The sequence below is a fragment of the Neovison vison genome, chromosome 4, assembly GCF_020171115.1.
Source record: "Neovison vison isolate M4711 chromosome 4, ASM_NN_V1, whole genome shotgun sequence".
Taxonomy (NCBI): Eukaryota; Metazoa; Chordata; class Mammalia; order Carnivora; family Mustelidae; genus Neogale; species Neogale vison.
Genome location: NC_058094.1, coordinates 14108184 through 14124363, shown reverse-complemented (window position 1 = coordinate 14124363; position 16180 = coordinate 14108184).

The following is a 16180-nucleotide window of genomic DNA, read 5'->3' as shown; positions in this document are numbered from 1 at the left end:
GCCCTAGCTCCATCAGTCATTAGCTGTGAGTCCTAACAGAAGTCATTCCTTCGTTCTCAGTCCTTACTGGGACTTGTGTTCTTGCATTTTTTGACCTAGAATTGTCAGTCATAAAATGAGGAGAAGGTGACATGATGCAGTGTGTGTTCCCCAAAGAGCATTCCATGAAATTTTATGTTCATGTTATATCAATGGATGTTTTCCGAAAGAGAATTCTGTGATCAACATAACTTAGGAAATACTGACCAAACGAAACTAAACTGAATTATTTAGGACATTTTAGAGTCTTTAATATGTCAATAGCATAAACTTTATATTATATGCAGAAATATTCAATTTATTTGATCACAGAAACTTTATATAGAAAATCATGAGGAGCAGGTATTGATGAGTTGTTGATCTTAATAATAATTTTCCTAACTCCTGGCTGCAGACAAGACACTGTGAAAAGATTCAAAAGGAGTAGGTAATATACAGATGGAGCATGTATGGTCTGTCATGCAAACTGGCTTTGAATCCCACGGCATAATTGTGTGACCTTGGAAAAGCTGACTTTTTAAAGTCTCAGTTTCCACATTATATAACAGGGGCAGTGACTTCTGCTTTGTGATTATTGTTAGAATATATTCTAACAATATATTGTTAATAAATATTTAATCTTTTATTCTTTCTTTCCATATAATTTTGTACTTTAGTGAGGGGTAAATGACAGTAGGGCTGATTGCAAATGAGGCATGGGATGGGTCAACATTATGTTTTTGAATGGTTTGTGTAAAGGAATCAGAGGAGAGAACTCTTCTTTTCACCCCAAAACATTATTAAATCTGGAGGGACAAAAGGAAAATTTCTGCACCACAAGATGAACACATGTTCATGAAATTATCACTTGTGTGGGATCACAAATCTTGTGTGAACATCTGGTTTCCTCTTTTGAAGTGGCAATAAGATGAAAGCACTGGAAATCAGATTTTAACTTGTGGTTTTGGAAGAACAGGTGTACCAGACCAGGTTTTCATGAAATCTTGTTCTTTCTCACATCTCCTTCCATTTGAGCTTCCCTATCCATAAACCTCCTTCTTTGAAAGAAACTTTAAACTATACTTGGGGCAGGGATGCTAATATTAGATGGGGTGGGCAGCTGACCCATGACCAGCATATGTCTAATAATATATGAGGGTTTGATATCAAGCATGCTGGACAACTACTAAATACCAATCAAACTGGCTTCCTTTGTGGTTGGGGCTAACACAAAAAAAACTGCCCCTTAGGAAGAATAGGGGACATAGACCCAGAGAACACAGGTCATCATTATGCCTTTTGCTTTTGGCTCCAGTGAGTTCCTGCTTCTTAAATACAGAAAGTGTAAGTAGTATATGGAGTTCACTATCCCTCTGTCTTGGTAGTCCTATCTTATCCTTTATGAAATTTTTCCTTGTAGATAAACTTGGGATGAAATTGAAATATCCCATTGCTCATTTTTCTTTAAGGCTTAGAACTGGACATTATTTTCTAACGTCCAAGATGAAAGGTGGCCCCTAAGTTGATTCCCTAGGAAGATTTACTTCAAAGTGACTGAAAGATGAAAATCAGCACCCATTTGTACAGATCCAGACGTGCCAAGCTTGGGTGGACTTTCTCTTCTTGCTTGTCAACAGCTTTGATGCTATGCCAGGTGAATGTCTGCAGCCATTAGTACTTGGATGACATCAGACAAATATTACCTGGCAACATCAGCCCTGAATTCCTGTGGAAACTCAGGTTAATCTTGGAGGATCCTCTGAAAAATTCCTTTTGTATGTTTTGGGGGCTTTTTTTTCTTTTTCTTTCTTTTTTTTTTTTTTAAGATTTTATTTATTTATTTGACAGAGAGAAATCACAAGTAGATGGAGAGGCAGGCAGAGAGAGAGGGAAGCAGGCTCCCTGCTGAGCAGAGAGCCCGATGCGGGACTCGATCCCAGGACCCTGAGATCATGACCTGAGCTGAAGGCAGCGGCTTAACCCACTGAGCCACCCAGGCGCCCTGTTTTGGGGGCTTTATTAAAAGTTGTTGCTCTACTATATATCTTTCAGATGAGGTCAATAGTTATACAATAATCGTTTCCTCTTTTGTAAAGCCACAGATCCTCCAAATAAGAACCAATGCCAGAGATTATACTTATCTGCAGAGGTTTTTTTTTGTTTGTTTGTTTGTTTGTTTTTGGAGGACCCTCCACATTTCAGTAGCTATAGAGCTGAAATGAATAGGCACTCGGCGGGGATGGATGAATCTCAGTTTTAATCCATGCTCTGCTACTAGCTATCTCTGTCACTTTGAGAAAATGTCAGCTCCTCTCTCAGCCTTCATTTTCTAAACTGGATAGAATTTGGATGACTAGAGTTAAAAGTCTTCTCTAGAAATCCTGGTGTCCAACTGCCTTCACTTTGCAATGGAAGAAATGGAGGCTTTGTGCTGCAAGATCCTGCTGGGATGCAGGGATGCTCATGAGCAAGTCTTGCCACTCAGCATTCAGTTCCCATTCTTCCAGAAATAGCACTCTGGTTTCCTTCGGTAAAGCCCCTGCTTCTCTCATTCTCCACCCTTTTAAAATGGGCTAACTACACTCCAGCTCTGGGGGTGAACAGTTAATTTCACAGACTTAGTGATTTTGTACAGGGACAGGTCATAACTCAAGCCAGGCTCATCAGAGACAATGAAAGTCAATCAGAAATCTTGCATTGTGGATTGTTGAGAAAAGAGCCTTAGGGTTTCTGCTGGGGTGATTGAGAGTAAAGGTGGAGTTAATGAAAGCCATGTTTCAGTCATCAAAGAAAGCTCTGCTTAAAAACGGAGCCAAAAAAATAAGTGAGAATGCATTATACAAGAAAAAGATTGAGTCCTGTGGATATATTTAAGTCCATAAATTAAGCCATGTCTTAAGCTAGATGTTGGGACCAGACTGCCCAGAGTCACAACTCTACCATTGAAAAGCAATGTGACCTCCTTGGGTAACGCACTTGATCTCTGGATGTCTCAACCACCTCATTTGTAAAATGAAAACAGTAATTGGAAACAACCTCATGAAGTCTTATTCAGAGAAATAAACAAGTGTGTGTGTGTGTGTGTAGAGCAGGGCTTGACACATAGTAAACATCATGTAACTATTTATGAATGTTAATATTGTTAGCTTTGTTTAGCTTTTATTGTTAGTTATTGTTAGGACTTTTCAGATATATAAGCCAGTAAATTCCATCTTTTTTGGTGGGGTGGTGTGAGCCAGTCTGATCTCTGACCAAACTGATTAGTCATCAAGTTAGTGGCCATTCTTAAAGCCAGGTCTTCTGAGCCCCTTTTCAGATAAATTAATTCCTCATCACCACAACCATGCCATAAGTTACAAGGAATAAAATCAGAATATTGGACTGGACAGAAGACTAGTTTGTACATTCTCTGAGTTTATTCAATTCCATATCAAATGATGTTAAAGATTGGGTAGTCAATGCCAAGAATTGTTAATTCAGTTTGATTTTGTCAGGTGTAATACTGCTGTGTTACACAGAGAAATGTTCTTTCATTTTTTTTTCTTTAGAGAGATGCATGCTAGAGTAATGGGAGTTGGTGTTATAATATGTATAATTTACTTTGAAATAATTTGACAAAAACCACAAAACAAGATGAAACAAATGTGACAAAATGCTGGCAACTGCCATCCAACTGAATGTGGATAATTGGTTGTTCATTATAAACTCCTCTCAAGTTTTCTGCATGTTTGAAAAATCTTACAATATAAATTTTGATTACAATTGTTGGCTTAATTATATGTCTTCTCTTCTTGAATGTAGAAACTATAAGGGCAAAGAACATGCCTACCTTGTTTATTGTTGTATCCCAGTGGCTGTAATATGGTATGTGCTCAATAAATGTGTAATTAAAGATGGACAGGTTAGACCTTGTCAGATGAGAAGGAGGACCAGTAGACCAGGTATAACTGAAGCCTGACATATCCTATGATCACCAACCATCGGGGGCTGTCCTCTTAGGGACCGTCACCTGAGCACTCAGGCTCTGCCTGGGGCTGGCCAAAAGAGCTCAGATGCTGACATTCCCCAAGAATAACCTTGAACAAATGATTGACAGAAACTGGAGGATAAATATTTTAACTTCCTTGCCCCTCAAGTGGACTAACTCTGAGGCTTGTTTCACATTATCTCTCAGAAAACAAAATATTGTCTCCTACTGGTATGGGATTATTGAGAGGTAGATATTTTCCCTGGGGACATCCCATGATTTATGCATGTCTGATCAGGTCACCTGGTTACCTGGACATTGGGAAAATCTTGCGCTCAGCACCAACTCTGCTATTTCTAGAACTGAATTACTAAATTATTCCACTCTCAGCCTCCCCCTCCTTTCTGCTTTCTCCATGGAGATATTTCTTGGTGCTGGTTTTTGAATCACCAGCCAAATATTCTTTTCCTCTCTGCATGGTGACTTTGCAGTGCAGTAAAGACATATGCTCTTCCCTGAGAGCCAAACCTAAATTCCATCCTGGCTTCTTCAAATGCCCTTGGATGAAAATAGACATTCCTTTCTCCTGCAATCTTGTGTATTCTTATTCATTAGATATGGTATGTTAAATCCATAATTGGAGCAGTTATGCCTATGAAGCTTCTAAATTATAACCAACTCAAAATAGAGCCCTTGCAAAATGAAACAAAAAGATGGAAAAAAAATAAAGTTGCCTTAGCTATTCATTGTCTGTGGAGTGTAATATAATCTGCTCAGTGTGACAATCAAGGACCTCAAAGACTCAAAACTCCAGAAGTAGTGGGAAGGATCAAACAGACCTAAATTTGATTTCTGACTCTGCTTCACCACCCTCCTGGGGGTTTTGAATCTGTGCCCTGCGTTTTGTTGTCTCTCCAAACAAACAACAGCACACACAATCCAGAGTGACGCTTCAGCTCTTACTTTCCCGGGCAACGAAGGAACTCGTTTCTCGTAAGAGAACTGTATTGAAGGGATGAGTGAGTCACATAATACATTCTTTATCTTATTTCATATTTCCGAAGGCTTCCCCTGAATTGCTGTTATAAATCTAGTCACCCAGGTGTGAAAATGCGGTCATTCTCAACTTCTCTTGCTTAAACGTTTCTCAAAGGTCTCCTTAAATCCTGTTGGTGCTGTCTCTCTGCAGGGCTCCCTCAGACACTCACTGTGGTTTCCATGCACACTTCCGCTATGAGGAGATCACTTTACCTCCTGTTTTTAACTTTAAAGGTTTTATTAACTGGTCTCCTTGCTTCCAGCATACCTCCAGCCACCCAGGATCCCCTACTCCAATCTCTTACTTTGCTCCTAGTATGATTGTCCTAAGCGTGGGTCTTATTAGGTCAGTCTCTGATTCTCAGATATTCAGTGGTCCCTGCACTGAAATCCACTTTGTCTCTAGCTAACTGGATTTAGCCTCATTTCTCTGGTCAGTACCATGAGTCCTATATTCAAGTCTCATTCGTCTAGAATGTTCCCTCAATTTTCCTGCCACTGTGACTTTGCTCAAGCTGTTCCCACACCTGGATAGTCTTCTCAAATATACATCTCTCAAAGTTCTCTGGATCCTTCTGTTGTAGCTTGAATTTGATTCCATTTCCAAGGAGTCATGATTTTTCTTTTTCTGAATTTGTAATACTACTGCACCTAGTGTCTCTATAATAAAATTTACTATCCTATATTGCACCGATTTTGTTTTCTGTTTTTCTCATTTGCTGGAGAGCTTCTAGAAGAGGACTACTGTTTTATTCATTTCAAAACCCTTAGGACTCTGTGTGTACAAAGCAGGGCTCAGGAAATGGAATCCCAGGAACTGCTGTGGGAGAGGGTGGGGCTTGGCTCTTGCATAGACAAATGAGAGTGAAGTAATATTGGCAATTTGGTTGCCAATTTCTCCTCTGAGAGGCAACAATTCCATTTTGATTTAAAGAAACAAAACTTCCAGGCATCTACTGTGCTAGGCAATTTCTGATTATCAGTTTCCATCATCCCTACCTCCTAGTGTTTGTGGCATGGGTAGCCCTTCCTGAGTGTGGACTGGATCTCAGGACTCACTTCTAATGATAAAATATGGTGAAAGTGGGTGGATGTCAAACGGCTGTGGTGTCCATGTTGCCAACACTCTCTTTTGCTCCCACTCTCGTCCTCTTGCTTGCTTGTTGCCACATTGTATGAAGAGGCCCACATGCAAAGGATCGAGAGAGGCTTCTGACTAGAACTTGCAAGCCACTGAAGCCTCACTCCAAAAGCCTGTGAAAAACCAAAATTACTAAACAACCCTGTTAAGTGAGCTGAGAAGCAAATCCTTGCCTGGTGAGCCTTGAGATGACTGCAGCTTTTAAAAAAAAATAATCCATTTTTTATTTGGATATAGTTGATACAATGTCACATTCATTTCAGGCATATGACAGTGATTCAACAAATTTATACATTATGCTATGCTCACAGGTATAGTTACCATCTGCCACCCTTAATACTATGACAATATTATTGACTATATTCCTTATGATGTGCCTCTTATTCCCATGACTTGTTTATTCTGTCACCTGTAGACAGTATCACCCATCCCTCTACTCCTTCCTCTTTGGCAATCATCATTTTGTTTTCTGTATTTATAGGTCTGATTCTGCTTTTTGTGTGTTTATTCATTTGTTTGTGGTTTTTTTTTTTTTTTTTGGTTTGTTTTTTAGATTCCACAAATGAGTGAAATCATGTGGTGTTTGTGTTTCTCAGTCTGACTTTTTTCACTTAGCATAATACCCTCTAGGTCCATCCATATTGTCTCAGATGGCACGATCTCACTCTTTTTTACGGCCTCATAATATTCCATTGCATAGATACACCCTTTCTTCCTCATTTATCTATTAATGAGCACTTACACTGCTTCCATACCTTGGCTATTGTAAATAAGGCTGCAATAAACATAAGGAGCCATATGTATTTTCAAATTTGTTTTTATTTTCTTTAGGTAAATACCCAGTCATGGAATTATTGGATCATATGGTATTTCTACTTTTAATTTTCTGAGGAACCTGTATACGGTTTTCCACAGAGGCTGCACCAGTTTATGTTCCCACCAACAGTGTATGACTGTGCCTTTTTCTCCCACATTCTCAGCAACACTTGTTATTTCTTGTCTTTTTTATTTTAGCCATTCTGCCTGTAGCCTTGTGAGAAACCAGATCAGAGCACCCAGCTGATCTGGCCCAGATTCTTGACCTATAGAACTGAAATAAGAAATGTGGTTTCTTGAAACCATTACGTTTTCAGGTCATTTATTATGCAGTAATAGATAACTAAAGACATCTACCTTGGCAATTCTGACTACCATGTTCAGACTCTCAAGATGTAGTTTTCTTACTGACAGATTGCCCAAGGCATGTGTTTACATTGTCCTTCTACCCTTTCTAAGTGTTTTCTATTTCTGAGCTTTATATAAAGATTGTCAGTTTCTAAGAACATAGCTTATACATTTATCTGGACAGAGTTAGTATGAAATTATGTAAAACTAGAACTTTCATAGATAAGAAGTTAAAATAAATCTTAGTGAAAATATATCATTTAGGGATTGCCTACTGGTTGAGGCAAGCATGTGATAGTAACTTTTTTTTTTTCATCTCTGCAAATAAGGAGAATGACAGTCAGATTAAGATGTTTGCACAAGGACACACATCCAGCAAGTGTTGAAATCAGATATCAAGCCCGGATGTATGCATTGTCAAAACCAAATTCTTTTTCTTAAACCAAAGTTCTCAGTCATAGCTGTTCATGGTAATCACCTGAGGGATATTAAATAAACTTTGGGAAATTCTGATTAATTCTTCTGGGCACAGCCTGGACATTGGGTTTTTTTAAAAGCTTCCCAGAGGACTCTAATATGTAGCCAAATTTGAAAACCACTAGACTATATCTCAGACCCTCCTGAAGGAATTTAGCCACACTCTGTGATTGCTCCCAGTTCCTGAATTTGAAATAAAGCCACTTGAATCCTTTCTGGAAAGAAAAAAAAATTCTCCATGACAGAAGCTTCTGTGGGGGTATAAACTGTGGGGGAGAAACATTCCAGGTAAGGAAGAAAGAGAAGGAAGAGAAACTCTGACCTTGAGTTTACTAACTTTGAATGGAGGAGATTTTATTACAGACCAGGAAATGATCAGCAGTTCCCCCCATGCCTTATATAGCTGCATTGTATTTACTCATATTTCACTTGTCCTTGAAAAATGGACATTTCCTTTGCATCACTGTATATTGACCTAGAAGGGAACCTAGAATTCAATTGTTTATATACAAACACACTGAATCATAGAAAGGAACAGTGAGGGGCTGCCCGGGTGACTCAGTGGGTTAAGCCTCTGCTTTAGGCTCAGGTCATGATCTCAGGGTCCTGGGATTGAGTCCCGCATCAGGCTCTTGCATCTGGGCAGGGAGCCTGCTTCCTTCTCTCTCTCTCTCTGCTTGCCTCTCTGCCTACTTGTGATCTCTCTCTCTGTCAAATAAATAAAATCTTTGAAAAAAAAAAAAAAGAAAGGGATAGTGATTTGCTAAAGGCCGTATCACAAATTAATGGCAGAACTGATTTAGCCTAAACATTTAGACTTCCTTTGCTCAAATATCTCCTTATCAGAGAGTCCTACGCTGACCACTACATATAAAATAGCACTCATCCCCAGCATTCTCTATTACCTTTATTCTATTTTACTATAGCTCTTATCATCAACCAAAATACTTTGTTCACTTATTTCGGTCTCTTCTCCTTACCCCACTAGAATGAAAACTACATAAAGGCAGAGACTTTGTCTTATTCTTTTGTTTACTTACCACTTTATCTCTAATGCCTGGTATTCTGAAGGTGGCCCTTAGTAAATATTAGCTAATTAAATGCAGAACGAATAGTCAAATTTTCAAAGATGATCCATCCCGAGACCTCACCAATTCAACGTCAGGAAATACATTCAAATATAAGTTAGGTTAATCCTTAAAGAAGATAAAGAAAGTGACATTCAAACAAAAATGAAAAATTTAATCTGATAATTTCTAAAATCCCTTCCAAAAAAGAATCTGCAATGTAAAATATTACTTCTCCATACAAAGAACTCATGGTTGTTAGACTTTTCATGGATTGTTGGAATATGTGCTTAATTCATTCAACATTTTCATTCATTCAAGACATATTTAGTGATCATCTGTTGTATGTGTGTTGGGTACAGCTGCTGCATGAATGATGCAGGGATAAAGTTGGTATCTTCAGCCTATCTCTCAACTCCTGACTGCCCGTCTTATTCTAAAATCTCCCTACTTGCAAATGTTCTTTAAACATTTGTAGAGAGCCAAGTTCATCATAAATGGTAGCTTTGGGGAAATATAGTAGTACATCACTGAGATTATTTGATAGTTTATGGGGGTCTGACTTTCTTTGTAGAACCACTCATGAGGAAGGCAGCTGCATACAATGACTCCCCAAGGTTGTGCTCTTTCTAAAATGGTGTGAAAGGAGGCTATCCCAGACCTTCTATCATTTTATTTCTTGCTCTTGGGTGACTTAGAGCTGTGATATAACCTAAAAATTCAGTTAGTTGTTAAGGAGTTAAAAGACCAGAAGAGGTTATGTGACTTGTCCTGAAGTATTAAATTCTTCTTGGAATTATTTTGGTCTTCAATCATTCTCCATTAGACACTCCAGAACAAGGACTAGAAAGAAGTATTTGTGTTTTAAGCAGCCAAACCTGACCCTCTTTAGGTGCCCTCACTCCCAGGCATTTAACTCACACAACCTTCCATAGATTTTATTTAAAAAAAAAAAAAAAAGTTTTCTCATGTGCCAAAAATACTGTATTGGACTTTGGAATATAATGAATAATATTGAAAAAATATCAGATTTAAAGATAAGTAATTCACATATTATAAAATTTACCCCTGTAGGAGGTAAAATTAAATGTTTTTAGTGTTGTCACAGAATGTGCAACACTCACCACTATCTAATTTCAAAAACATTTATCATCCAGAGAAGAACCGTGGACCTTTTAGCAGTTTTTCTCCCATTGTCCCTTCCTACTAATTACTGAAAAATGCAAATATACTTTCTACTTCTATGGATTTTTCTGTCTTGGACATTTCATACAAATGGAATCATACAACATGTGGCCTCTTGTCTGGCTTCTTTCATTTAAGCATAATTTTTCAAGGTTCATCATTTTTCTAACATGAGCAGGCATTTCACCTGTCTTTATAACCAGATAATACTCCATTGTTCAGTTATTACATATTTGTTTACACATTCATTAGCTGATGGATATTTGGGTTATTTCCACTTGTTAGCTCTTATAAATGAGGTTATGGTGAACAATAGTGTACATGTCTTTCTGTGGGAATATGTTTTTAATTCCCTTGAGTATACAGCTAGGAGTGGAAGTGCTGGGTCATAGAGTAAATTTTTTTTTAGTTTTTGAGGAATTGCCAAATCCTCTTACAAAGCCTGCAACATTTTATATTTTCAGCAGCAATGTATGAGGATTTCGAATTTTTTGTATTTTCACCAACATTTATTAGTGTCTATCTGATCATAGGCTTCCTAATGGACGTGAAGTGACATCTCATTGTGGTTGTGATTTAATTTCTTCAGTAACTAATGATGCCAAGCATCTTTCCATATGCTTATTAACCATTTGCATATATTCTTTGGAGAAATGTCTGTTCAAAGACTTTGCTCATTTTTAATTGGATAATTTATATTTTTTATTGTTGACATATGAATTTTTTATATATTCTGGATATTAAATCCCTTATCAGACATATAATTTGCAAACATTTTCTCCTATTCTTCGAGTTGTCTTTTCATTTTCTTGATGATATCTTTGGAAGTACAAAAACATTTAATTTTGGTGAAGTAAAATATGTATGTATGTATATATACATATATTTTTTTCCTTTTTGTTCCATGCTTCTGATGTTATATCCATGAGACCATTGCCTAATCCACTGTAACAAACACTTCTGTGTTTATTCTGAAATTTTTTTGTTTTTGTTTTTTAGTTTTAGCAGTTACATTTAGGCCTATTATCTACTTTAATTTTTATATGTAGAGTGAGGTAAAGTTTCAACTTTGTTCCTTTGTGTGTGGATATTCAGTTTTCCCTCCACCATTAGTCTGTTGTTGAAAGGACTATTTCTTCTTTGAATTGTCTTGGCCCTCTTGTTAAAACTCAATGGACCATAGAAACAAGAGTTTGTTTCTGGACTCTCAATTCTATTCCATTAGTTTTACTGTCTATTGTTCCGCCAATATCAGACTCTTTTGTTTGCTGTAGCTTTGTAATAGGTTTGGAATAAAAAATACGAGCCCTTCAACATTTTCTTCTTGAATAGTGCTTTTCAGGACCTCTTGCAATTCCATGTGAATTTTAGGATTAACAGTCAATTTCACCAATTAATGCAGTGAGGATTTTGATAGTGATTGTGCGGAATCTGTGGATCAGCTTGGGGTGTACTACTACCACAGCAATATTCACTCTTCAACTCATAAACATGGGAAGTTGTTCCATTTATTTATTTATTTTTTGTCTTTCTTAATTACTTTCAATGATTTCTTTTGGTGTTTTTTTAGTGGGCAAGTCTTGTATTTCTTTGTAAAATTTATTCTTTAGGAAGTATTTTTCTTTAGATGTATTGTAAATAGAATTTTTTACTTAGTTTAATTTTTGGATTGTTCATTGCTAGCATATAAAAATAAAATTGATTTTGTATATTAATCTTATATCCTGCAAGCTCATTGAACTCATGCATTAGTTCTATCAATTTTTGTAGTTTCTTTAGGATTTTCTGCATAAGACGTCATGACATTTGCAAATAGAAATTGTTTTATTTTTTTCTTTTTCAATATAGATGTCTTTTTTTTTAATCATATATAATCTGCCCTGATGGTTCTGCTTTGGACCTCCTTCACAATGCTAAATAGAGTAAATAGAGTAGCAAGAGTGGACAATCATTTCTTTTTCATTATCTTAGGGAGAGAGAATTCAGTCTTTCACTATTAAGAATGATGCTAGCTGCAGGTTTTTGATAGATGGCCCATATGACAATGAGATAGAAAGGCCCCTTGTTTTCCTAGTTTGTTGAGTGTTTTTTGTCATGAAAAGATTTTTTTGTTTTGTTTTGTTTTGTTTTGGTCAAGTGATTTTTCTTGCCTATTAAAATGATCATTTTTTTGTCCTTTATTTTATTAATATGGTACATTACACTGATTTTCTTACATTATAACAACTGTGCATTCCTGGAATAAATCCTACTTTGTCAAAGTGCACAATTCTGTTTACATGTTGCTAGCCTTAGTTTATTAGTACTTTGTCGAAGATTCTTACATATGTGTTTATAATGAATATTGGCTAATGGTTTCGTTTCGTTTTGTTATGGTGTCTTTATCTGGTTTTGGTATCAGGATAAAACTTGTTTCATAATAAGTTGGAAAAAGTTCCTCCTCTTCTATTCTTTGGAAGAGTTTAGGGAAATTTGCTATTAATTCTTTTTTAAACATTTGGTAGAATATATCCATAAAGCCATGTGGTCATAAACTTTTTTTCATGGGAAATTTTTTGATTCATAACTGAATTTCTTTTCTCTATGACATAATTTGTTATAGAGCTTTTTAGATTTTATATTTATTCTTGAATCCATCTTTGTAGGCTGTGTCTTTCCTGTAGTGCATCCCTTCTATCTAGTTCATCAAATCTGTTGGCATAATTTGTTTATGTTATTTCTGTGTATTTATATAAGTGTATTTATATAGTGTATTTATATAAGATCAGTGTGGTGGATCCTTTCTGATTTAGTAGTCAGAATCTTCTTTCCTTTTTTCTGGTCAATCTTGATAAAGCTTTGCCAATTTTGTTGATCTTTTCAAAGAACCAATTATTTTTGTTTTCTTTGTTGTTTTTTCTGTGTTCTGTTATTTATTCCCATTCTAATTTTCATTATTTCTTTCCTTCTTCTTATTTAGGATTTAGTCTGCACTTTTTTCTAGTTTATTAAGGTGTATGTTTAGGATGCCTATTTGAAATGTTTTTTCTTCGTTCTTTTTCTTTGTTACTTCTTTTTCACTATAGGTGTTCAGAAATTTACATTTCCTGATAATTGCTTTTCTGGCTGTATTGCATAATTTTGGGTATCTTGTGTTTTAATTTTTCATTTATTCAAGTAGTTTATAATAGAACTCTTTTTGAACCATTGGTTCAAGAATAGGAATGTGTTATTTAATTTCTACATATTTTTGTATTTCCCCAATTCCTGTTATTGAGTTTTAATTTCATTCTATTATGTGTCAGAGAGCACACTTGGTATGGTTTCAGATCCATAAAAATACCAAATAAAAAATCCTGGAGTTGGAAAATATAATAACCCATATTAAAAATTCATGAGAGGAGGCCAACAGCAGATTTGAAATGGTCAAAAAAGAGTCCACAAACTTGATACAGGTCAATTGAGATTGTCAATCTGAGGAACAGAAAGAAAAAAAGAATGAAAGAATAAAAAGTAACAGAGTCTTAGAGACCTGTGGGACACAATCAACTGTACTGATATACATGATCCTACTGAACCTGATTTTCACCTGGAGTAATTAACAGGTAGTGAGCAGCAACTTCAGAAAAAGTGCAATTCCTCTTACTGCCATCCCTACAGCTCTCTAGTCTTCTGTATCAAGTGATCTTCACCGATTTTATGTTGCCTGCCTAGTTCCCATAGGGACTGAGTGTTCAATCTCTGAAAAAGAGCATCAGACATAAAGGGAAGGGCATTTTAGGAAGGAAAAACAGCAGAAGCAGAGAATATGAGGTAAGAAAATATATGGTTTGATGAGGGAGAATGAAGATGAATTTGGCTGAGGAGGGGCTTTCTGTGGGAAGGCACTCCAAATAGTCTGGAAAGACTATTTGGAGCTACACTGTGTAGAACAGAGATAGTAAGGCTTTTACATACTGATTTGTAAAATTTCATGCATTTCAGAGAACAGGAAAACCAATGATCCTATTTGATTTCCAAAGATACTCTGAAAAACAGCGATTGCAGTTATTATTCTACAGATGTGGAAATTAAAGCTGAGAGTTACGTGGGCTATCAATATTTAACGGAAAAGTGAACCAGAATCCACATCTACAGATTCTGTTCCATTGCTGATAAACAGAAAGCAAGCCATCCCAAAGAAGTCAGAATTGAGCCTGAACTTTTTCCTCTTCCCTGTGCTAGTCTTAACACCTGAAACAATACCTAGCACTTGGTGAAAGAAATGATTGAATCCTGCCAACCTCATCTGCTTATTACCTGGCCAAATATCATTTTGGCTTCCATGGGGGCTGAGTGCACAAACAGCTCCTGGAAGACAGAAAGGTTTATCTAAGAGCCGCTGTTCAACTTCAGCTTTCTAGCTCCGTCCACAGGCTGAATCAACTCTTTCGTTGGGAATTTTCTGTTGCAAAAGTCACCAAGACTGGGCTCACTACAGGATTCTTTATAATGAGGAAAGCTGGCTTCCCTGTGAGATGGTGGTGAATAGGCTGGACAGCGGATAGGGATTGAAGGCCACAGTAACAGGCAGTTGTCACTTGAAAACAGACTGTTCCCAAGTCACTCCCAATAGCACTGTAAGATGTAACCACTATTTGCTTCAAAAGGAAAATTAGCGAAATAAGTCAAGCGGAGAAAGACAAATATCATATGATCTCCCTGATATGAGGAAGTGGTGATGCAACATGGGGGCTTAAGTGGGTAGGAGAAGAATCCATGAAACAAGATGGGATAGGGAGGGAGACAAACCATAAGTGACTCTTAATCTCACGAAACAAACTGTGGGTTGCTGGGGGGAGGGGGGTTGGGAGAAGGGGGGTAGGGTTATGGACATTGGGGAGGGTATGTGCTTTTGGGTAAATTGGAAGGGGAGATGAACCATGAGAGACTATGGACTCTGAAAAACAATCTGAGGGGTTTGAAGTGGCGGGGGGGTGGGAGGTTGGGGTACCAGGTGGTGGGTATTATAGAGGGCACAGCTTGCATGGAGCACTGGGTGTGGTGAAAAAATAATGAATACTGTTTTTCTGAAAATAAATAAATTGGAAAAAAAAAAAAAAAAGGAAAATTAGTCCCAAACCTTATGCTCTCTGAGGAGGCATTCTTGGGACCTTATATCAATATATCAAAAGTTAGCTTTGTGAATAATTTATGGATGGTTAGATTTAGAATGTGGCATTATAAAAGATTTCAGATTTTTTATTTTTTACTAAATAAAAAAGATTTTTTATTTATTTACTTTTAATGTATTTTTTATTTTTAAATTTTAATTTAACTTTTTCAGTTTTCAGAAATTCATTGTTCATGAAACACACCCAGTGCTCCATGCAGTATGTGCCCTCTTTAATACCCACCACCAGGATTACCCGTCCCCCCATCCTCCTCCCCTCTAAAACCCTCAGTTCACTTCTGAGAGTCCACAGTCTCTCATGCTTCATCTCCCCCTCTGATTTCCTCCACTTCACTTTTCCTTTCCTTCTCTTAATGTCCTCCTTGTTAGTCCTTATGTTCCACAAGTAAGTGAAACCATATGATAATTGACTTTCTCTGCTTGACTTATTTCACTCAGCAAAGATTTCAGAACTTTTAAAACCCAAAACATAAAAGTTATCCTATATTGTATTTTGTCCATGCATGAATTAATTGATATCTAATCTAGATTCAGGTCAGTTTATTATAAAGAGAACTAGACAGGAGACACAGAGGCCTGGGTCTTATATGTGTCCCAATCTAGTAACCCTTAGCCAGGCTCATAATATCTTCAAATCTCAGAATCCTTCCTTTATAAAAACAGAGATGCATAATTCCTAAGAGCCTTTTGAGTTTGTAGTTCATTTACTTGAGTTTAACAAAGTTCTCTGAGAAACTTCACATTTTGTGATTGATTTTGTTGTTATTGTTGTTCCTAATTCCAGTTGAAAGGAATGAGAGCTCAGTTACATCTCTGACATATTTTTACAGTGATCTCAAATGGTTCCAACCAAATTAAATATTTGCTCTAGAAATATTTTGTATTTGCATAGCATCTTGCAATTTTAAAAAATAACATGGATTTTTTAATTTATTTTGCTTTTTCACAGTAAAGTAGGGAGACCAGATACG